At 39.9% G+C, this 24,660-nt stretch overlaps 1 protein-coding gene across 14 annotated transcripts in view; it reads left to right on the top strand.

Annotated features, from left to right (window-relative positions):
* ZBTB20 (zinc finger and BTB domain containing 20) overlaps positions 1-24,660 on the top strand; it is a 481,207-nt gene that overhangs the window by 132,954 nt on the left and 323,593 nt on the right. For all 14 annotated transcript variants that reach the window (XR_009961441.1, XM_062602027.1, XM_062602023.1 and 11 more), the window contains one exon: positions 4,975-5,050. The gene's annotated coding sequence lies outside the window, so the exon portion shown is untranslated. The remainder of the gene's footprint in view (positions 1-4,974; positions 5,051-24,660) is intronic.

The following is a 24,660-nucleotide window of genomic DNA, read 5'->3' on the forward strand; positions in this document are numbered from 1 at the left end:
ATAGCAGAACTACCGGTTAGACTGCACTTTAGGAGTCCAGGTCAGGTCTTAATTGTGGTTGTAAAGGGACTAACTCTTCAGCAGGCTGAGAAGTTCAGCTTCTAATGTGCTTTCACAGCTGGGCTCCTCAAGTGCTTGTTGCTTACTCTGTTAGCAGTAGGAATAAATGAGAGGGGTGGACTGTGCTATTAAGAGACCCAACACATTTAGCAGGTATGAGGGCCCTTGTGGTGAAATTGTATCCAGTGCCGGTTGCAAAGTGACCATTAGTGTGGATTATGCATCATGGCTTCATTGAGTGTCTCTAACTTTCTGAAAACCAAATTTCAAGGAGTGTTAGTCTTTGCCCAAAGGCAGTATTTTTCATACTTGAACGAAAATAGTTCAAACACTATTGGGGGGTGTAGGAGGTGTGTGAAAAGTAGCCAAAAATACACCTTTTTCTTGATTAAAATGCTTTTCTAGCTGAAACAGCCACAGTTTGAAAATTAAAATTTGTAATGGATACAGTCTTCACTGAGAAAGTGACTCAAAAGATGAATGTCATACGGAAGATGAAATCTCTGTGGGCACCCAGCTTTGCAGTGAACTAGTAACAGATGGAGATTTACCATTTTCACAAAGAAACCTTTGGTCTCCTGTTGTCTGTTCCTGCAGTGTCAGGAACCCTCGATCCCAGCACAGTGCTGTAGGTTATCCTCTGCTCCTGTTCTATTAAATCATGAAAAAACAGCTTTCGCCCATCCGCTGCCCTGTGACCCAGGTTTGAGCTACTGTCTTAAGGTTAGGAGAAGGCCAAGTTCAACACTGTTACACCACACAAATGGCCATGAGTTCAAAGATAGAATTGGAAATGATCAAAACTCCTGTGGACTTTTGAAAGCGTACAAAGGGCTCCAATTCAGGAAAACATTCCTTTTGGGAGGATTCTTTAAGCACAGGCATAAGTCCCTTCTCCCCCTCCCTTTGCTTTTTGATTCTGCCCCCTCAAGACTAGAGAATAGTGACAAAACAAACCTGTTTATAGTGAAATAATACCAGCTGAAGTGCATTGACCGTGAAAAAGCAATAGTAGTGTAATGCTGTATCTATGTTACTAAGATTTATCTTTTGCATTACCGATAAGCCTAGATGGAGCATTGTGCTGGTGTGTCTATACCGGTTCCAGTTTCAAAGTTTGCTTATTTGTTGTTAGATGAAGAGCCTGTACAGCATCAACCTCCCTCTCTGATTTCTGTGACGCAATTAATCTGTGGCCCTGCTTATGTTTTCAAACCTAAGATGCCAGAAAGTAATCTGGCCCATATCCTAAGTCATTATTTGGATTCTGGAATGAGGTCTCTTAACTGAGCTTATTTGAAAATTCTCTTGAAAGTAATGGGCTTCCTTAATATTATCAATGGCTATTTTTTTTCCGAGTAGGAACATCAGTTTTCTGCTTTCTGTGAATGGTTATCTCTGGCAGTTGCTTCATCATTGATTTGCTCTTCCAGAAGTGAGAGCAGTAATATGAGCAAGTACTTTGAAAAGGATCAATTGACCAATGATGTAAATTCTATGTAGAAAATTCAGGAGGTATCAGTAAGTGTTGTGCTGTATTATCTCCCAGCCTTCCCTGTCCTTGTAACTAATCAACTGTATGTGATTCTCATTAACCTGCTCCAGCTGACTTCAGGTATTCAAGGAAAATCAAACCGTCATAGATACCAAACTTCCGTATTGCCAGGACGTTGCAGAAGGCTGACATCTTCTGAAAGTTTTCTGATAACAAATGATACTTTTTTTCTTCTCTTTAATTTTTTTGATGGAATGATTGTGATTCTGATCAAAGTGGGGACTAGACCATAAGCATGAGTCAGGCACAGTAGAGTGAGGTGCCATACGAGTCATGGAATATTGCTAATGAACTTTGGTTCTTGTGCAGTTGGTAGCTTTGGTCTCACAGGTTTCAGGCTTTGCATAAACTTTATGGCGCATAAGAATAATGAGAAAACGAAGTGAAACATGTTTACCATCAGCCACTTGTTTTTAAAGCCTTTGCTGAGAGCTAACACTTGCTCTCCTGTCAACACTCTACTTAGGTACCTCATTCCTGACCTGCCATACTCCTCATTCCTGCAATTCCAGCCCTTGGGCCTCTCAAGCAGAAGTTCATTGTCTGTTCTCAAGCCATGTCTCTTGCCTTCCACAAGGGGATTAAGGCACTTTTCTGACAACGGTCTCATGCCTTACAGTGCTAAGTGCTCACCTGTGCACAGGAATGCGGGCCTCCTGCCCTATTTCTACCTCTCCCTTGTACATTCCTGTCTAAATAATTTCATCTTCATGGGTTTCTCAGTTTGTGAAAGGAAGAAGGTACTGCCAAAGTGATAACAATTGGTATTATGAGTTTAATGAGGTTTTCTATAGGTTTTTCTCTGGGTTTAACTCCAGCTTGTACCTAAAATAGGTCTTTAAGATGCTCTGGCTGTGTATGTTTTATGTCATGTGTTCTGTTAACTAGAAATCTTTAATTGAAGCTTTTCAACATGGCAGTGAATACGCTCTCACAGTGAGCTCTTTCTCAGAGTTCATTTCTTTTAATGGCTGGGTAGTAGCATGTGCCAGTTCACTTCCTTGAGGAGAGGGACAGCTTTATCTGCAGGCACTATGCCCTGGTGTTTAACTTGCAGAGTAACCTAGATGTTGCATTTCTTCCTTTTCCTTTCCAATCAAAAGAATGCACACAAAGCAGGAAGGACTACAGGCTAAAACTACCAGGAAAATACACTCAAGAGCAGTTGTCAGGATGGTGCCCTGCATGGGAAAGGGGTGCTGTGCCTTTGTGCTTTGAGGGTACAAGTGCTAGGAAATGGAGGACACAAAATTAGCTCTAGGAGAGGGCTAAATGCTTCTTCATTCTCTACAGAAAAATGGGGCTTTTGGTCAAAACTCACTGTGATGAAGTCCATGCACCAATTTATTCCTATTTAGGTCATTGGAATAGGGCTTCAGTGGTGCAGTCTGTATGCTGGCTCTCTATACAGGGATACATTTCACCCTCAGTGAATGCTCTTTGTTTTCTCAGTTGAGGTCAGTTTTTCATTGCATTCATTAAAAGAAATAGCTTTGGATTGCAAATACCGCTGCCCCTCTCCTTCCCTGCCAGCAAGCCAGCATTACAGTCCTGAAGATGTTAGACCAGGGATAAATTTGGGAAGGGAAAGAAATGGAAGTTCAGAGGCTGAAGCTGTTGTCGCTTATCTGGCAGTTGTGCTGTTGCCTATTTCTGATGGACTTTCCATGTTTTTTGCCTGGATTTCTGCACTTTTCTTCTGTCTATCTTACTAGATGCTAATCAGGAGAAAGTTACTTGGTTGGAAGATTGCCTAAAGGACAAGAAACAAGTTTCTCAAATGGTTCTTTCAAGAAAAAATTCTTCCAAGCCTGTAAAGGTTATCATGTGGTGGCATCATCCCAGTGCCTGTGCTCTTGTTCCTTCATTCAGATATCCAAGAAGTGGTTCTGTGTGAGATTTGCTAATTCTTGCTGTGCTGTTCACTTCTGTTCTCTCTGCTTTGCCTTCGCTTGACAGAGTGGGAAAAGTTAGACCTAAAAACAAGTTCCTGAGCTTGTTCCTGTTTGTGGTATACATGTGTGCTTGAAACATGTTTGTGTGACAGTATAGCTATTGCCTGATACAGTGCATTTTGTTTTCAGTATCTGTAGGGACTGATTGGGAAGGCTTCTGTAACACTGGAGTCTGAAGAACTGGATTTTTACTTGTGGGAGATCAGATAACAAATTTCACTTAGGAATTGCCCCCAGCCTGTGAGACATTCAAAAATCAGTTCACATCCAGGATTTATTTGCAGATCTGATAGTTTGCTGCTGGTGAAGAGAATAGCTTTGGCTTTGAATGGGGTAAATTAGGCAAGTTCTGCCGTCACCTTTTAAAGTAAAATTTAAGCAAGTTTTGATTTGTTCCTTTAATGAATCATTGGTACATTGTATGTGTCTGTGTGTACTGCTGTATGGCTCGTTATTATGAGGCCAAATCCTGACAACTTATTGCAATATTGTTTTAATTTATTATTAATATTTTTTTGTTTTTCTCTTTTCTCCTGGTTTTGGAGCCTTTATAATTAGCTATAATTAAAATCACAGGTTTTTAACTCCAGTTTAACATTTGAAGTCATATTTATGTTGCAACCCCTGGAGTTTTATTGTCATTCCAACTGCATTTTAGAAAAAATAAAATAGTGTAAGATACTTTCTTTTGCATCTATTCAAATGCTTTGTCTACAGCCACCACTTCTTAATCATCTGTTTTGTACAGTAGAAAGATGTTTATTTTACAAGATAAGAAACCTTTCAGTTTTACAGAGTAGCTGTTTCGTATCCCTTAACAAAGGGTGCAGGGAGCCTTTTGCCTTGTACACTCTAAACCCCGCTTCCCTCTTTTTGAACTTGTTTTTCTGTGTTCCTCCATGCAACACTCTGAACGTGCTACAACGACTATTAAAAATATGTTGTTGGCTGGCATTATGTAAAACCATATTTTCCCTTTTGGTGCGTATGTTCTGGTCCTAGCAATGTCCTTGTTTTGCTGAAATGAACGTTTTTCCCCCCTCACAATCGGTGGTGTGCGATGGTGTTTTTCTGTCTTCTTTAACTGTGATGCTGCTTCTTTTTTTTTAATTAGTATAAGGTTGATTGTTAAAATTAAGTGGCAGAAGGCTTCTTTCCAAGTTATTCAGATATCTTCTGCTGAAGAAATATATTTTGCTACTCTGAATTGCCTTTTTCCCCTTCTTCTTTCATTGCAAACTACTCTGGGAAGAGCTTCTTTTAACAAGAAGGGAAAAAAAAAAGAGGCTACGCTTGACTGATAATGCATTGCTTTGGATGGTGAAACATTATGAAAGTTTAATTTTTAATTAAATCTGAAATAGCAATTATAACTGAAAGAGATTTTAACCTGTTTCTTTTCAGACTGCCTGAAGTTACATTGTAGATGCTGAAATCACTGCACCTTAAAAACAAAAAGATTAAGCCGCACTGCATTCCTGTAAGTAAAAGCTTTTCCGGTACCTTTTGTCCTTATTTTTCCTCTATATGCATCCAAAGTGTTAGCACAGTAGCTGCTCTTGGATAAAGGTCAGAGTCCCCTTGAATGGGATTTAGAAGTTCAAAGGATGTTTTAGTTAAAAATTAAAACTCAGCTTACATCTTGCAGATTTTTAGTTTCAGGCCCATGAATAGATCATTCTTTTCTGCTTTGTTTTGAATATTACTAGGAATAGTGTGCATCTCTGCATTTGTTGACTTACAGTACCCATCGCTTTGTCAGTTAGGATTTCTGCACTTTGGTGCAGAAATAACAGGAAGCAGAAGATTCTTCATAGCGTAAAATACAGTTTATTCTCTTTTCATGTTTTCATAACAAATTCTTCTCCTTTATACACGAAAAAGCCTAACAACTTTCTGATGACATCACAGGGGATTTCAGCTGCTCTAAGGTGTAGATGAAAGCAGCAATGCCTAATTCATCTGCGCTGTGACACAACAAAACCGTCAATGTCATGCGTCTTTCAGCAAGAAAAGAGTCTCTTTCTGAAAGCGTAGTTATTCCATAAATGCTGATTGTACATCAGTCTGGTCTACCCTTATTTAGAATCTGTTTATTGAATATATTTGAGACAATAATTAAGATTTGGAACTTCAGTGGCTGACCAACACGCATGCAAAAGAATTGGAAAATAAAGTATATTCAGATCCTCTAAAGGTAATGAAATAATATATGAATAAAAATACAGGAGCTTGTAAGTGGTGGGAAGAAATTGATGTTTAGTTGGACAGTACAAAGCTATGGAATATTACAGAGTTTGTTTTCTTGTTTAAGTTCAAAATGTGCAGTCTGTAATGAAATCCAGAGCCTTCTTCTAAAGTGGTACTTCTGTACTTCAGTGTTAAAATATTTTAACTATTCCATGGGATTATTCCTCCCACCCTGTTATTCTCCCCCTTTACCCCCCTCCATTAACCTCCTTTCTTAAACTGTATTTTTATGATTTTATTTTAAACTAGCTGAAGGGTACAGTACACTGTGGGCAGCTAATGCATGCCCCTTCCAGCGTGGAGTGCCAAGCATGACTCAGGCAGGCAGATTGTGCCATTCTGGCTCTACTCCATTGTGTTTTTACATTACTGGCAAGGGCCATGCCATTGTGTTGTTTAAATATTGTGTATTAACTGCAGGCTGTGGCCAGTGAATGGTATTTAGCATTTTCTGCTCATCGTTCCTGAATATGAGCAGCCGCCCTGGCCACCAGAGGTTAACCTTGCAATTGCAGTGGCGAGCAGAGTTGAAAACACTCATGGATTTGCTTGGTCCAGCAGCAATTTAAAAGGAGGTGTTGTGGGAAAAATGAGGGAACACTTCTGACTCTGTGAGTACAGACTATCAAAGTTGTCTTCCAATTTTGTGTGAACAACCAGGAGAATTTTTGTTGGAAAGTGCAAGGAATTCTCTTTCCAAAGTGCAGCAGCAGAGTAAAAAGTGAATTAAGGCAAGCTCTTTAAATTCTTAGGATCCAGATGGTCAGCAAGTTATGCATGGACAGCCCTAAGGCAAAATACCAGGTAGCAGTATATGTGCCTGATGATGGTTCTGGCTGGAATGGGCTTTTCTTAGTTCAAAGACTCTAGGCTTTGGAGGAGAAATAGATACACAAGTGTAAAACTCGTGTATAGGAAATATTATTTATTTTCTTTGTCAAGGGTGGCAAGCACATCAAGGCAGAGATGTTGAGCGGCTTGCTCAAGGTCCAAGTAAATCAGTGGTCAAACTGGATATGAAGTGTGGGATCACGGCTCCCATCTGTTCTGTTCTGCCTAGTTCTTTTTTCCATTCCATGAAGTAAAGGTTCCCAGTCTCTAATCTTTGAGTTTCTTGTGTCATTTGCTTTGTAGCCTCAGCATACAGCTTGTTACTGGAGCACAGAAGTAAAAGGCGGGAGAGCTCTTACGTATGCACATGTATGCTGTAACGTAAGGATGTGATTCTAGCTATACATTGTCTGTGTAACTAGCAACTTGGCACAATAAAAATAAGGTACCTTTTTTGCAGAGGAAAGTATACTTTAAGAATTTCCTTCGTTTCCTATATAAGTTTGCTGTAGTCAGATCTTTCTAATAGTAAGATCTTTATTGAAGTGAACTTCCCAGCATGGCTTTCCTGTATTAACCCCAAAAGAGCAAGAAGTAAAGGCAACCCGTGCTTTTGTAGTTTTCTGGGGGATGTTTTCTGAATTGCATTTTTTTTAATGCAAGGTGAAAAACTTGCTTTAGGGTAGGGATGTACCTAAAGCAACTGATTAATATAAGATGGGCCAGATTTTTGGCTAATATAAAAATATGCTTGACTTGATACATGGCATTAGAAGAAGGTATAGATTCATAATGTGAATATCTGACAGGCAGTTGTATAAAAGCACAGCCTTTTAAATGCAGCGCAGGCATGCTCTTGCTGGGAAATATCTGTGGGCTGAATTCCTGTTATGCTGGGTGCCCTGGCCATATTTTCACTATACTGAAGTTTCATAGCTTAATAGGCAAGTAGAGGTCCACGGGACTACTCAAATACTTAACTTTAAGGATGTGGTTAAGTACTTTGCTGTTTGTGACAAACCCCAAACAGGATTAAGTCAAGCATGAGGCGTTACCTTTTCTCGCTTTCAACATTGGCTTGATTTTGGAATGAGACTATGACAGTGTGTTGTGTGTGAAAGAAAAAGATTCTGTGCATGCAACGTGATGAAAACCTGTAGAAGAGATGTACTGGATGTGCTTTCAAAGCAGTGGTTTTAGTTACATTGCTGTGGGCTAGTTTTGTTCAAAAAAGGGTTTGTCAAGGTTTCAGCCTTATGCAGCCTTACGATCTGATTATTGAGCAAGAGATCCGGTGCTCTGATCTTAATAGGTGCTGGCTCATTAGAGTGGCATTGGACAAGCTGTTTCACTTCCTTGTGCCTTGTTCAGCAGATCGCTTTCTCAATCCGGTTCAAACTGATACAGCTCTGTGAACATTACTGAGTTTGTGTTTGCAAAGCTCTTAGAGGAGAAATAGTAACCATTGTTGTTATTATTAATAAGTATATTGTGTAGACAAATCATGTGGGGTGGAGATACAGCCACTCATGGGGGTGATCTTTCACAACTCGCTTGTGCCATTGTTTAATTCCGTCACTCAAAGATCTCAAGGCCAACTCCAATTTACAGAAGTATTTCTCATGTCAGTCTCCCCGCTGTTGAGTATTTTATTGTTCGTGTTCTCTCTGTCTGTTCTACTTTCCTCATGCTGAATTAACCTTGCGTACCAAACTTTCCCCTTTTTCTGTATTATTCAGCAGAACCATTTGTGTAGCCTCCAAATTGCAGACAGCAAATTCATTTTGTCTAGTGATTGTTTGCTGATGATGTATGAAACAGACAGAAGACAGTTTGAATTTTCATAAGTTCAATTGAGCTTGCAGGCATAAGGAAAGGAACGGGCAGAGCCCAAGTCAATGTGACATGGTAAGCTGGCATCCCAGAGTGCACGCTGCATGTGTAGCGTCAGGACGTCAGGGTTGAGAAGGGCTTCGTCCATCACAGTGGTGCTTTTACATGAAGGAAGAGTTTTGCAGCAACAAACAAGCTACCCTACCCCATGTTTTTTACAGTGCAAGAATCCTTGCGATTCCTGATGGATACAGAATCTGCCCTTCCCTCCTGTAACTTTCTGTTTTAACTAGAATTTGCGTCTAAGATGGGCTTTGAGCCTTGCAAATTCCCAGTTCCTATTCCTCTGACAAGATGTAAACCCTCAATAGTTTGTTAAGCTGTTCTGGGGTTTGGGTATTTTTTTCATGTAGAGGATAGTGGCTTGTAGAAGCTATGCTGGAGAAGAGTGCAAATGTGAAATGAGTATGGAAGTGTGTTTCCTTTGAACAAAGATCAATGTCTTGGGGCTGACTGTCACTGAGGAATTGTGATACCACTTACAAAGAGAATTAATTTTGCCTTTTCCCCTTCCTATACTGAGGCAGTAATCCAGAAACTCAGGGGGATAAATTCTGCCCTGATTTCTACCTGTGAAACCCCAGTGGAAATGTGGAGAGGTCAGAACTGTTTGTCAAGGCAGAAACTGTCCTGGTGGTAAAACTGTTGAGAAAGCAGAAACTGGTTGATTGTTCCCTGGCCCTGGGGCAAGAGGATAGGTAGGAGCCCTGTGCGGCATTATATGGTTCTGAAAGTGTTGCTTTTGTTGTATGTTAAGGAGAATATGAAAAAAATATTCCAATGAGTGAAAAGTTATAATCAGGAGCACAGTGATTAATTGTTCTTCATATCCACTGGGAGAAAGACCTAAAGAAATCAGTTCAATGAGCAGTAAAAATTACCAAGTTACATATTAAGAACCATGTTCTGACTGTATCTGTTGTATAGCACTGGGACGCACAACCTGTAGGTACTGTGGACGCAGGGGAGGTTTCTTTTCTAAGGAATGGCTTGAAAAACCATCTCTCGGGGTGTGCTAGAACTTGCTGTAAGGCAGACGACCAGCCCGGATGGGTTCTGTTGCTCCCTGGCGTTTCTCTGATTCAGCGTACTGTTTGGGAATGTTGGTATGTGGCTAATACATTCCTGATTAATAAAGCTTAATGTTCCCGAAAGTTCCCCAGGGTTCTCATTTTTCCATCCTCTCATAACTGAAACCATACTGTCTCTTCAAAGATTTCATTGGGCTGCCAGCGTTTTGCTTTGACCCTTCTTTTTTTAGAGGAGGACAGGGGAGGGAGTCATATAGACACCGAAGGACAGATTTTCAGCCGCGGTGAGTCTGCATGGTTTCTCTCCAGTCAGGGTACAAATGCTGATCTGTTTCAGCCTGGTTTTTAAAATCTGGATGAATGGAGACACTCCAGGTATTGCCTTGATGCAAAGGTCTCTGACACAGATCATGGAGACAGCTGAAAGTTGCAAATAGGATTGATGATCAGAGGAAATAGGTAATGAAGCTGGAGTAAAGCTTGCTACAAAAAGGTAAATGTCTCAGGACATTGGGAGCTTTGTAATTATCTCTGTTTTCTGATGGTTGTCTCTGCTTTCTGTATTTTCCTGCAAACATCCTTGAGAGATGTTTTCACTTAATGAAACTGCAAATCTCAAAGTGCACTTGGCCAGCTTGAAAATTTTGATAGTTCTCAGGTTGGTTTTAATCAGTCCCATTCACAACTTAGCACAAAAAAAGAGTTGGTTGTTATTAAGTCCCTCGTGCTTTTTTTGTTTTCTTGCAAATGTTTAAGGTTTGGGGTTTTTTTTTTTTTAGGAGGTGTATGGGGCTTTATTTGTTGTTGTAGGTTTGTATGTTAAGGGCATCAGTTCTGGTGTACAAATGGGTAGAGTCCTGATCTTTTTCGTAGGCGGCAGCTCTTGTTTTTGCAGAATAGTAGCCACAACAGATGAAGATAGGAAAATGGCTCTCCAGTGTGTGGTTGCTTTAGTACATAAAGAAGTACGGGCTGTGATTCACTCGTATTAAAAAGGCATGGGAGTATTAGCATTGATTCCCTGAGCAGCACTACTTTAGTAAGTTATAAAACACTTGAGCATTTCAGCACCTGAAGATATTATGGTGAAAGTAGAAAATCTTTCAATCTGTTTATCAAAGCATTTGCTGCTCTATTTGAAAATAAAACAAAGCCTTAGTATTATTGAGCAAGGAAAGTTACCTTAAACCAGAGATGTCATCAGATGAGCTACAAAAGGAAAAAAGGCAACACAGACCTGACCTTTTCCAAGCTTTGGTACTCTTTATTTTATCCTATCTGAAATGAAATTCTTCAGCTAAACCAGTGTATAATGGGAGGGACTCCACAGCAAGGCATTGTGGTTATTCTATATTTACATCAGTGTCCCTGAGGACACTCTCACTGAATCATTTCAAATTCCAGAGTCTGGTGCAGGGCTGTCTGATGAATGTAAGTTACCCAAACTTTCTGGTGTGTTTTCTTCATTAGCGTAAGTGGTCTAGCTCTGAATTTTACTATAGGGGATCTGATTCTTATTGCCCTCTTTCCCGTCATTGCCCCTGCATCTAGATAATAGATTAGAAGAGATTTTAATCTCAGCTGTGTCAAAATCGGTCTGTTGTTTTCAACAGTTTCCACTGGCACGAGAGGGATCAGAATATTTGCTTTATTTTATTTTCTTTTTTTAATAAATCAACTACAGAGCTGCACTGCTGACATGTCTGTGACTGGTGCCAGTGCACGATCTGCAGGGCCTTCTGAAGTCTGACAAGAATGCTGTCCTTCAGATATGTTTTTTAACAGCCCTGTATTTCCTCATGACAAAGGAACTCCTCCATCATCTTTTGTTCTGTATATGCATCCTCATTCTATAGTGTTTTGGTTTAAAAGGACCTAGTTCTTGCTCCTTGATTCCTTCTCTTATACCTCTCTCCTTTAGGAGCTGGCAGCAAGATAGCTGAATTGGAGATAGTGAACACTTGGCAGATTGGTCTGTGCCATTAAAGGCCACTGGAAAAGCGTTTGGCTTTGCAAGATGTTTTGGTGTTAGTAATAACTGAAGGCACCTCTGACTCAGAACCTGTGTTAAGAAATATTTTGAGCCCGTTGCTTTCCCTGCCAGATTCTTTCTATTTTCTTTCTTTCCTTTTCTTTTTTTTAAAGTTGTCTTCACAGTGTTTCAATAGAAGTTTCATTCTAGTTCATTTGAAGTTTTGAATAATGAAAATCTTTTGTGAAATGGAAGAGTGTCATCTCATCTCTTTCAAGATTGGCAATAAGTAATTGAGAATCCCGTGACTCTTAGCAGCGGAACCATTTCAAGGAATTAGGTATATATTTCCCAGCAGTAATGGTGGCAGTTGTGTGCCAGATCACTGCATGTCCTCTCTGAAGATGAACAGGTTTAGGTCATGACCCTGCAGTCCCAGTTCATTTAGGTAGGGTATAGTGGCATAGTTCCTGTGTATATATTTTATAATTGGACCATCAATAGGGAAATCTGCTGAGCATTAGAGTTTGAGCCAGACTCAGCTGAATTCTCTTCCCAGTTTCTTTTTCCATTCAGTAGGGTTTCAGTTGAGGAGGGTAATCTGTTCTGATCTGTCTCTTGCCTTGTTTTGATACACAACTAACCTTCTTATTTCTGAGTCTCTGTCGCTTCTTCAGAACAAGTGATACTGGATTCCTGAAGCAAACAACTAGAAAACGATCACCCTCAGGGGCAAACTTAGTGTGTCAATGACAGCTTTTGGCTGGATGCAGTTAACAACTAGAGGGAAATTCCATCAGTCGAGGCATCGCACAAGCTTTGAGGAATGCAGAGAGCGGATGCTGAGGGACCCAGAAATCAGGTGACCAAGAGGGTATACGAACGTGTTAGTGTATAAACTGATGAGGGCTACATCTGCCCTCATTCTGATCAGGCTTGACATTCAAGAAGACATTTGTTTGCTATCACCAACTCCAGTTTGCTTTACCTGTCTTCGTTATGCTGTGGTGGTCTCTGTGTGAGCTGTGTATGTGCTGAGACACATGGCTCTAGAACTGCACTGAAGAAAACGTTCAGGTATTAGTAGAATGTTAGATATCTAGCAATTATTTAGTGTCCTTATGATATCAGTCATGGTCTCCTGCCCTGTCCAGGGAGCTGTCCTTTAGCAAGAGTACAGGAGATGGTAATCAGAAGTAGAGGCAGCCAGAGGGGCAGCTCTAGAGGCTAAAGCCTCTGTGATACTTCCATGGACAGGATTTCTTACTAGTAGGAAACCCAGAAAGGAGCTTTTCCTTAATGTAATCATTACTGTCCCAGAGCATTCCAAATGTGCCAGGTAAATTTTCCTTTTTATGAAATTATCAGCTGTTAAAATACATTTCCTATCCCCCTATAGAATTTGACTTGCAGCAGTACAAGATAGACATAGATTTCCCGTGCCTGATGATGGTAGAAAACATGTCGGATGTCCCTGCATTGTCACACTGTCAGGGGCACAGTTTGTATGTGATTATCTTTATTATGTTTTAATTACATTTAAAAGCATTTAATTTCTGAAAATCTCTTACACTGTCTCTGTCATAATGTTTAGAGTGTATCTATACCATATTGTAGTTATTCTTTAAGCTGCCTTACACCCTTTAAAAAAAAAATACACTGTATAGCAAAATAGATGTTCCTTATTTAATGCTCAACTAATTTTTAAAGCTGCATTGTGATTAATCGTGGTTGCGCTGGTTGAACTTCAGAAAGGGTAGTAGACTTCTCCTCCTGCTTTTTCTGAGTTAAGATGGTAGGAAACCTGAATATCCGTGTTGTGAAGCACTGAGTCTCACTTTTGCTGGTGCCAGTACTCCATCACACTGTCTGAATGGGCATAGGACTTTGCCTGTAACTCCCCTCTGCTGCTTCCTAGAGCTGGCAACTTAGGGCTGTTGAACTCAGTGAAATTCAGGGCTGCAGGTAAATGGTGTGACAAAGCAAGTTTTCTTTGTAGGTTATGCAGGCATGATATCATGTGCAGTCCCTTCCAGAACTCAATGCACCATTTCTATATTAAGTGATGCAATTTTTTGGTCACTTCTTTTAGAAGAGTAGAGACATACATAGAGTGTGAAATCCTGGCCCCAGTAAAGTCAGTGAGATTCTTCCACGTTCCTTTCAGTGAAGCCAGGTTGTATTGCAAATATAAGTGCTTGAGCTGCCCCTTTACGTAGGGTGGGTTATGGTATGCCTGGTGCATTTACACGTATATTTCTGTTCCCACCTCTGCAGCAGTGTTGTTGTGTCAGCCTCGAGGTACAGGAGGAACCGCAGGACTTCCTTTAGTTGATACAGGGGGAAAGGGTTTACAATGGGAAAATAAATACATTGTGCTTTCTTTAGGGAGTTGTTTCTTTGAAACAACTAAATTTACTCTGTTTTAATATTAAAGTGACATAAAAGTTGTCGTATGCACAGTTTTCCCAGCAGTGGTCAAATGAAATATTTGTTTTTAATCTCCTAATTTTATGTGGGTTTGAGTTCTTTTGTGAAAGTTTATATGACTGTTGGTTAAAAATCACCCCCCTCTCCATTTTATCTAGCCCAGTTTTAATACTGGCTTACAAAACAGTTTGTTCTGTGGAGCTGCTGAGGAGCTGTCAAATTTAGTAGGTGGTTCAGACAAATCGGTCCTCTGTTGGACTGGGGTTAGGCTCTTGTTTGTACTGAAACCAGTCTCTGTGTTTCATTTTGGCTTTTCTACTCCTCTGCAGCACTGATGCATAAATGAAAGGTCCTATGTTGAGAGCTTTCAGAGCTGAGTCTGTGTTTGGCCTGTATTTGTTTGCCCTGTGTTCAGCATTGTTTAAATGCAGAGAAATAAAAAGATGATGGAACTTATTCTGCGTACTGGAAATCTCAGTCTTCTCACTCAAAGATAAGTCAAATATTTTGTGTATTTGCAAGTCTCGCACTAATTCATTTGCCTAAATGGGCAATAAGGGATGAATATTAAAGATGGGTGGTACTGATGCCCTTTAAAGCAGGGCCTCCATTTACTTTAGCGGGATTTGCACCAGTATCAGTGCTTGGAATGTCAGTCTTTCAACTGACAACTTTCAATTCGGCTTTTGGAATGTTGTGTCTTTCAACATTTTGCTGATATAACAGTATAGTTAAAATTCCTCCCTAGTCCATTCCTAATGACTGCATCATTAGGATGTTTAGGTTTTAGTAAGACATTGATGGTGTGATAAGAAAAGGTAAGAGGCTAAACAAAATATCCTAATGCAAATCTTGCCTAACACAAATAATAGGCAAATGTGTCACAAATACTGGCATCCTCCATACTGCTTTGTTTCCTGCGGTTGCTCAGTTTACTAGTCCAAACTAAAATGTACTCTTTTGCCCAGTAGATCTAGACCAGTAGAGAGGAAAACAAATTGTTTCCCCTCACCTCCCTGCACTCCTCACTGCATAGCTACAATCCCAGTTGTCTTGTCTAAGGGAAGATTTTATGGGAAAAAGCTAACATATCAGCACAATAACTTCAGAACAAAGCTCATGCCTCAGGACTTGGTGTAGCACAGAAGGTCTTATTTTACCTCTAGGCCCTGTACACACAGAAATGCCTTGAACAGTGAGCCAGCAAAATGTGAAATTAAACAGGGGCAAATGTACATTTATTTTATGTATAGTCACATAAATCAGACACATTATTTTTCTTTGGAAATGACTGTTTCAATAAAAGCAAAATTATAGCAATTAAAAAAAGTAAGGAGGAAAAATAATGGTATTGATTTTGTTTTGTGTGGTTTGTTATTTTTTTGCTTAATTTTGCAGTATGTAAGTAGCAATTCGTGTCTTGCTGCACGTCAGTCTGTTTGTTAAATTCCAGAAGGGACTTAGGTTTAGGAAAGGTGGAGGTGAAGCGCTAAGCTAATGCTTAGTGGCTTTTTTCATTGCACAAAACACTGCTAGTTTTTCTACAGTGAAATAATGCAAATGTAGAAATAGGAAAGAATGGAAGAGCTTACTTGAAAATTCTAATACACTGAACTTTCAAAACAAATTTATTTTTGGCTTTTTAATTATGTGGGAAGGTTCAGTATCACTTCTTTATGAATTCTGACTTTGAAAGCAAATGAGAAGTCAAATTTCTGCCTTTACTTGTAGCTCAGAAATGCCACAAAAGGCCTGGTAGCTCACTAGCAAAAGTAATGGATTGCCTTAACTTTGAACTCTGAGGCACAAGAAAAAAGATCTGGGATCTGTTGCTTCTTGAAATTCTACAGGGATGAATTGTGTGCTCTTTGCAGTGCTGCAAGCTGCTTTTCTCTCTCTAATTTTCTCTCTATTCTTCCACCATCATTCTTGTGTCTAGGTACATCTAATTCTTTGTTTTCTCTTTGGTCTTGAATAGACGAATTAAGGTGACATCGTCCCTTTTTGCTGACAAAGGCCACTATAATAGATGAGTATATGCTCTGGGTGCCAGGAGGAATGACTGTTTTGTGGACAGATATTGTTGTAGACAGAAGTATTGATTGGGTTTCATTGTAATAAGCATTGCCAGATGTTATCTCAGTGTGTACTGTTTGCATTAGTAAATAAATCAATCCTCCAGAGCACAATTATTCCCTATAAAGCTTTTTTCATAAGTTTACTATTGTCTCCTTTTATATGCCTAAAGTGAACTTCCTCTGCTTTCTGTACAGCTTGAGTAACTAACTGGGACATGTGAAACTAATTGTAAAATTCAAATCCTGCTCTAGGTTCAGATACCGTGTCAAGACCAAATCTGGTATGTGTATGTGATGGCATCTTCCCTTTGGGTATTCTTTCTTCGTATGAGACTTTCTCTTGTAGGAAGCATCTGAACAGGGTTTTGGTTTTTTTTTTTTCACTATCCGTACTGGTGAACATGGCATCATCACAGTAAATGTGTCCTCTGACTCTTGGTAAAGGCTTGTGTGTCACTTGGTGCACAAAATGATCAGATTCCAGCATGTGTGTAGTCGCTAAAGATGATGGTTAAATGCCTGCGTTTGCAAGCCCAACGTGTCAGTTCTCAAGTAAATTAAACTAGTTCTGCATAAGGATCTGAGCTCCCATGGAGACCGAGGATGAAAGTCCAGATTAACTGATCAAACCCCATAAATCACATCACATCGATGTGAAAAGCACACCAGTGCACAGCACATCAACACAGTGCTCAGCGTGTCGGTGTGGGCCTGTGTGTAGCTCCTGCATCTCAGTTTGGCTAGTGCTTCGTCTTTGCAATAGGCAAGGCAGATTGAAGCATGCTTAAGTTGAGTTCTCTTCAATCCCTGGTGGTACCAGCCCTCCCAGAAACACTAAGTAAGTTCACAAGTGTCTTTTTGAAGTGTAGTCAGTGTCCATAAAAATTCTTGTTAAATGAGAGCTGAAATGGTCTACTGGGCATTCTGAAAATGATTTATTTCTGTTCTCAGTGAAGCCATACCTATTTCGATGAAGCAGTGGTTCCATGCTCTGCTGGACTAAACCAGCAGAGACATGATTTTTGAGTCATGTGTGCTCAACACTGGCTTCCACAAGATTGGTTCCTTTGGCAAGTTGGCTTATTCCAGCCTCTTCCTAAAACGTACTTAAAACAATTTCCAAGGTTTAGAAAGATGCAATGTTTATTGGAGGTCTCTGCTGGTGGTATCAGCATTTTTAACCTTACAACTCCTAAATTAAATCATCGTTCTCTGTGTCAGATCCTAAGCTTAAATTCATATTAAAGATGCATTTTTTCCCCCAAATTCGTAGTAGTTTTACTAGCTATTGTTTGTCTGTTACTTCCAGTTTATCAGCTGAATTTAACTGTACTTATTCTATCTACTTAGCTACATTTAGAATTTTTTATACATTTTACTGGAACTTGCTGTGATAGAAGCATTTACATGTATGTATTTACTTGAAAGGCTGCCCTTTCTGAAGAACTTTCATTTTGGACAAAGACCATCAAACCCATAAGTGTTCATTTTTCATTCGTTTGTGTCTTCCCTTTTCTTCTTGACAAATAGGGAAAAGAAGAAGAAATTAATGATGAACAAAGGAAGGGGTAAATGTCTGACCTTCTCGCCAGCTTTTTCTTGTACACATGAATTCTTCCAGTGGCATGTCTGGAAACTTTGAAGAGAACTACTTGCTTCCTGATTTTGATCCTTGTGTAAAAGTAGGAATGCTTGGCCATTTAAAATGCAGCTCTATTCCTCATCTGTTTGAATAGTCAAGTGCACGTCCAAGCAACAGACACTGAAGGAACAATTTCAGGTTGCATGCAAACGTGGCTCTTCAGCTGTGCATTTTTTTCCTGTTTCTAAGGAATAAAGATCACAAGTGTGAAATGAAACATAACAGAGAGGCACCGGAGTGTAGATCCGAAGGTGGAATTTGCATTGGCTGCACTTCAGCACAGATGGTGGAAAAACTTATATCTACTCTTGGGTCCTGAGACCTTTACCTCCCTCAGGTTAGCAAATGTGTCTAAGGGAGGAAGGTGGAATAGGTAATTCCCAAGTGATTTTAATGATTTATGCTTCCTAAAAGAAGCAGCCATGGGAAATACGCCTCAGTATCTCTGTTTTGTTGTATGCCATAGGATGTTTGTTTAGTGAAATAGCTTTGTTAATCAGTCGTGTCTCAAATAAAAAGTGCAACTCAGTCCTCCTCAGGTTTGGTCTTCTGCAAAGTTAAATGAGTCATTTGTTCCTCTTACCTAGGCAGCAAAAATGGACCAAAGAGTGACCAAAGCCTGCAGTTGCTCCATGTCCCTTTTGATTTTAAGGGGTAAGGAGCACATGGTCTTGCCGCTTTATCCTCGGGAGTGATGATGGAAAACCTTTGCTTTATTCTCCTCTCCTTCTGCCCTCCCTGTCTCTCATCTCTCAAGTGAAACAGGGGCACACCATAAGACACCTTCTGGTTTTGGGGATGGTTAGGACTGCTGAAGTCTTTGAGAACTAGTTCATGTACAGTCTTAGGTGATGTGGTCAGAGGTGTTAGGTCAGAGGTGTCCCTGCCCATGGCAGGGGGGTTGGAACTAGATGATCTTAAGGTCCATTCCAACTCTAACTATTCTGTGATCTATGTTTTGGGTAAATACTGCAGTCTCTAGCTAATGTGACTACAGGTAGGTTGCTTTGTTTTGTGTTTGGTTGATAGATGTATACATATTTTCCTGTGCTCCACATTTGTATGAACCAACCCTGGTTTTAATGATCGGTTCCCAGGATAAGGTGGGAAGTCTGTCTGCAGGACCAGTTTGGTTTTTGGCATTTCCTCTGTTACTGTGTGCAGTGATGCCAATTAATGCTCATTGAGGCAGTGGATTTGTGATTCTGGTTCTTGGCCTGAAGTGGATTGAGATTCATAAAAAATAATCTCAAATCACAAAGCCACCATGGGAGGCTTATAGCTTCTGTGACTATCTCGCTTGGGCTAGATTTGAATCAGCAATCAGGAGGTGAATGGTTTTGTTCTTATCCCACTGCCAATTTCCTGAGCTAACATAAACCGAGTGTGTGTTGCAAAACTTTATTTTCCAATTGAATGCATCCATCCTTTAAAAGCAGGTTAAAAAATAAGAGACAAAATGTAAAGGAAATGTAACATCCAAAAAAATAAGGAACAGTGCTCAGGACTTTAAAATATATGTAAACATCAGCTCCTGCCAAGTTAGTCATTACTAAGAGTTGTTAACACGGGGGATTGATTGAGAGAATGATTGTTGCTGTAGAATGATGATTTAATAAGAGAAAATCTGATAGATTTGACATGCTACATAAAATGTGCAGAACGGTTTTTCTTTGGTAAATTGCAGCTTTCGTTTGAACCCCTTGCAGCCACGTTTGTTCTGTGCCTTGCCACGTTCCCCTTTCTCCCTGTTATTCTTCATTGCTAGACATCTTTAGTATTCACCATTGTTACGCATGGCGCCCACAAAAACATCCTCATACCCCTTTTCCTTCTCCTTTTGCCTTCTCTCACCCCTTTGCCTGATCTGTTCTGCACTCACCTAGCAGCTATGGTGTTAGTAGAGCATTCCAAAATGCCCTGCTCCCCATCTTGGAAAGATGGCTACCAAGAGCTTGGTTTTATTTGCTCTTTGCTAGCACTTTCTCCATATGCAACCACTCCTCACTGTTCTTTCTGATGATTATTTATCCATTGCTTAGTTCTAACAACATGCTCGGTGCTTTTGAAGCCAGAAAATGAAGGCTGTCTCAGCGCAAGGAAGTTTTTGTATAGGACAAATAGATGAAACAGCCCTTCTATTGTTCCCATCTTCACTGATGAGCTGTACATTGTCCTTGCATTTTTCAGTGATAATTTATGAGTTTGGTTTGGGGTGGTTTTTTGCCTAAATCTGAAATGCCCAGTGCCTCTGTGAAGATTCTATTGCAAGTGTTGTCAGTGCGCTTGGTCTTTTGTAAAGCCCAGCAGTTCGTGCAGGGATCATGCCCAGGTAATAGTAATCACCATGACCTGAGCTGTGGCTGGGCCCTTTTATTGCACATAGGGTATGCTGGTGTCAGGGTGTGCTACAAACAGACTGCTTGCTTTGGAAAAATGTGGGGCTAGCCTTGGTACTTGTGCTCTGTGAATAATAATAATAAAAAACAATCCTAGAGTCTGATTACAACAAATAAATTCCGTAACACCCTCTGCACTATATCTGTTTTTGTGCCAAAGAGCATAACATTAAATGGCTGAGAACAACAGCAATTCAAAACAACAGCACACAATAGTGTAATTGGACCCTAAGCACATAAAAATAATGGTTTAAAAGAAAGAAAAATAAGGCAAAAATGGGACCATGGACTGGCATCAGGGATGGTGTCATGAAACTGTGGTAAGATGCATGAGCCTAGTAGAAAGAAAAAGAGAAGGGGGTGGGGGGGGTGAGTTACTTATGAATCAGTACAACTGTGCTTTGTTCTGCATGAGTGTTTTAATAGAGCAAGTGTAATATAAGGATCAGGTGGGCTCGTGGGAATGGAACAAAAGGTTTTGTAAAATTAAAGCAAAATAATTATAGCTCTAGGTGTAGAGTGAGCACACTCCAGCAGTTGATAGCAGGAACCTGCTCAGAATGGAGAAGGGAGGAGGGAGAAAGATACAGTTAAAAAGGGTTTTTGGTTTGGTGTTTTTCATACATAACATGCATGCACATGCACATACGTACACGTGCATATATAATAGATGGATTTGTATGTGTACGTTAACAAAGACTTTGATTCAGTGACAGTTGTACACAACTTTAGAAGTGACTAATATACCCACACACGAAAATGCATTAAAATGAAGATTTAAGGAATAGCCTCAAATGAATTGATTAACAACCACAACAACAAAATTCATGGCAGAGCATTATCTTTCTAATAGAATAAAGGACTAAAGTCTAAAACAGAGACCAGTGGGATTCAAACATGTTATTGCTGTAAATGCCCAATGAGGAATATTTATAGAGTGCCCAGTACACTAATAAACCAAAGTTCCAAAAGTAAATGCGATCTCCTGGGGGGGGGGGTGTCACAAGAAAGCTGTCAGCAGTGTGCTGTGTTACAAAATCTCCTGCATTTGGGCAAAGCATTCTGCTGTGCTCCCTTGCAGAAAAAAAGCTGTTTGCTACCTGAGTTTAAGTGTAGTTTTACCAGCAAGATGAGAGCTTGGTTGATCACAAGGTGGCCTCCCTGTATCTAGTTGTGTGCTTTTTCTTTCCTGTACCATATGTGTATATAGGTACCAAAATGCATGAGGATGCTTTGTAAAAGTAAAAAAAAAAAACAAGAAAAAAACCCAAAACAGACTCACATTTTCTATTCCACACGTTTTTTCTCTAAGCTGCTGATCTCAAAGATGTAATGAAAGAGGATATACCTGTGATCCAAAAATGGAGAAAGACTGTATTCAGGTGTGCATTCTTCCTAGGTATGTTGTGTTAAGTTCAAAAGGTTCAGAATCTGCTCCTGTTTTGGGCAGTGACTTCCAAACAAATAAGTTATTTTTATTTGTGGATATATTGAAAAAGATAGGGAATTTTAATGCTGGCCCCATTAACTCCCTGTGGCACATGTGAGTTAGGATGGGTTTCCTTCTGCCTAGGCGTTGCTGGGTGGCATGTTGTAAGAAATATTAGCAACTACCTGTGCTAAAATGGACCTAAAGTGGGGAAACTGGTTTTGTTGCAGTACTCAAATGACTTCCCTCCCGTGGTGGATGGTCCTGATGGGCAGGATGATGGCCACCTCATCGCAGTGTATGGTGCAGGCAGCCTGTGGAAAGCAGGTTCAGCAGCGCCCACAAAGCATAGTCGCAGGCACAGCTACTACAGATGGCTGGCATGTGAGATAAGGCCTTGGCAAGGGAGGGGGGCGATTAGCCTCCCTCCCACCGCATTTCCCCTTATTCTGTAGTCAGATTTCCCTTATTCAGAGTTTGTTCGGGATAATTGTTCACAGACAATATATTTTTGTGCTCACGGTGCAGTCGGGCTGTTCTCACTTGAAGCAGAGCACATCTCTTAGGTAGTGCTTACTGCCAGAATGTGGAGGCTGAGATCAGAGTGAAGCTTTATGAGCTCCATTTGGTGCTTTTTACTTCCGTCTTGTTTCTCTCTCTGCAGGGGATGTGAAACTAGATTTGTCCTGTTTCCACAGCAGGGTTTTAGTTTATTTTGTTTTTCCAAAGCATTTCATTCGGTGGCGCAAATCCAGAGGAGAGTGTGTTGCAGAGATGGATTTGAATGTCAGACAGAGTTGTGTTTAATAAACTCTTTGTTGTAAATTTTAGAAACCAGAGAACAGGAGGCCCCTGTTTAATACAAACATTCTGTGGTTAAATTATCACAATAAGTATTTACCCCGCAACATAAAGAGCGATGAGACAAGGTAACTTTGCTTTAGCTGTTTATGGAATCTGAAGCTAAAGACTGAAATTCTTTAGTTCGGGGTACTCCTCTCAAATGCCACCTTCCATCTGCCTTTGTCTTTTGCCGTCGAGAGAGCTGCCTGATAGAACTGAGTGAAAGTATAGGACTACTTAAAAAAAGAAAGCCCAAACAAAAACAAATAACCCTACCAAAACCCCACAAAACCCAAGATAACAACAAAAAAAGTTTTGCAGGCTTTTAGGACAAAGAAAAGATGGTTAATAATACGGTGTAGTATTTGAAGATTATAGCCCAACATGCAAACAATTGAACAACTAGCTCCTCTTACATATGCTACTACTGGTTATCCCTGTGCTCCTTTTGAAAACACCTTTCTGTGTGTATTATAGCATGAGTTAGGTATCTGTGTTGATCACTTTTAGAAGTGATTTGTCAACATAAAATTAAAGTCAGTAATATGTCAGGCATTCACTGAGGTAAGCACTGAGCAGTGCAGAGGGAGAGGTCAAGAAGAGCTACGCGCATCCCAAGTCTTCAGATGTGCCTTGTGAGCACTGCATTTTGCTGTTTAGGAACAGAGACGTTGTAAAGCTTCAGAGTCGAGCTCTCATTCACAGCAAGACACAATATGCCAGTATCTGTCACATTCCAAGTCCTTGCAACACTATTGAAGTCGGAGAATTCAAGTCCCAGATTCTTGGCTTCTTTTGAGATCGACTCATTTTCTTCCTTGCCACTCTAGTAAATCCGACATACATACATGCACATGCATACTCATAGAGACATGCTGACAGTTTTCCAAAGCATGAAATTCAAAAAAATAAATTAAAAACAAACAGGGAACAAAAGCATGGGTTTTCTTCCCCTTACCTTTTCATTTTTTGACAAAAAGGAATTTCTCAACTAGTTTATATTCTACTTTTATTTTCATCTATTCACTGGAGCAAAGTCTAAAGGATTAACACAAGAACAGCACCGTATTATTTCTATATATAATTATGCATATGTATTATATATGTTAGATATTAAAAAACCAAACCCTGTTGTAAATTGTACTGAAAAAAAAAAGAGGGTAATATATCTTTTGCTTATAAAGAACTGATGCAACACCGCTTTCATTTCCCTGCATCTATTTTAGAACTCAATGAGCAGTAACATACAGGCATCAGTAAAGACTGCTGGCCCTCCCTTTGCTCTTTTGTCTGCTTCTCCTTTCCATGAATCTTGTCTGGCTAGAGAATTTGCACCCTGATTTTCTCCTAAGGCGGATGAAGTTTTTTTAGATAACAGTAGGGACAATTTCTGGTCTTATTGAAGTTGTTGGCAGTTCTCCAGATGATTTGTTATGAGATTTGGCCTTGAGAAAAAGGATCAGTCACACTCATCTCCTTTTATTCTGAACTAGAATGACCCATATCACTACCCAGTGATGGCTGCCTAGGATACTAGCAGTGAATTTTTGGAAAATGATCAAAAGTTCAAATATATGCAAGAATGCATGAAACCCACTGTGTAAGACACCAGAGAGAATACTGTTGGACACAGGAAAATAAGTGATTAAATAGAACCAAATAAAACTGGGACCTTGTTATCATCTATATCCATCTTACTATTTTTCTGTATACTATCATGTTAGGATGAGGCCTGGAACAGTTCTCTCAGGATTACGTATTATGTCTTTCTGCATTCTCTAAAATCTTTTTTATTGCAGACCACTATAAATGGTGCAAAACAAAGTCTCTTTTCCAAGTTCCCTACAGTGAGCAATTTAGGAGCACTTAGTTTTAGCTTGTATTAGGACTTAGTGTCCTCAGAGAACAAATTCTGCCCCTTTGATCTCTAGATATAAAAATGACTGTTTCCCATGTTTTCCCCAGATCACTGGGGCCCCAGAAAAGAGCCAGGGAGATGCAGAATGGAGACCTTACAACTGCAGTCCATTCCCAGCATTGCTGCTGACTTCTCATATAACTGGAAAAACTCTATATAGTGATCTCCAGTAATCCTTGCTTCGGAAATGAATTTGAGAGTACTTAGCTGATTTAACAACATGCATTAAGGAAGGCAGAAAATGATGCTGAAGAAATAGTTATACTCTCTAACCTTAACATAACTTCTTTCATGTTTTTATGAGTGCAGATAATAAATCACAGGCATGTGATCTTATATGTCTCTGTCCCATGCTGTGCCCCTTCCTATGGAAA

Source organism: Pezoporus occidentalis, unplaced genomic scaffold, assembly GCF_034315485.1.
Source record: "Pezoporus occidentalis ecotype Australia unplaced genomic scaffold, CSIRO_AGI_Poc_V1 ctg74, whole genome shotgun sequence".
Classification (NCBI taxonomy): domain Eukaryota; kingdom Metazoa; phylum Chordata; class Aves; order Psittaciformes; family Psittacidae; genus Pezoporus; species Pezoporus occidentalis.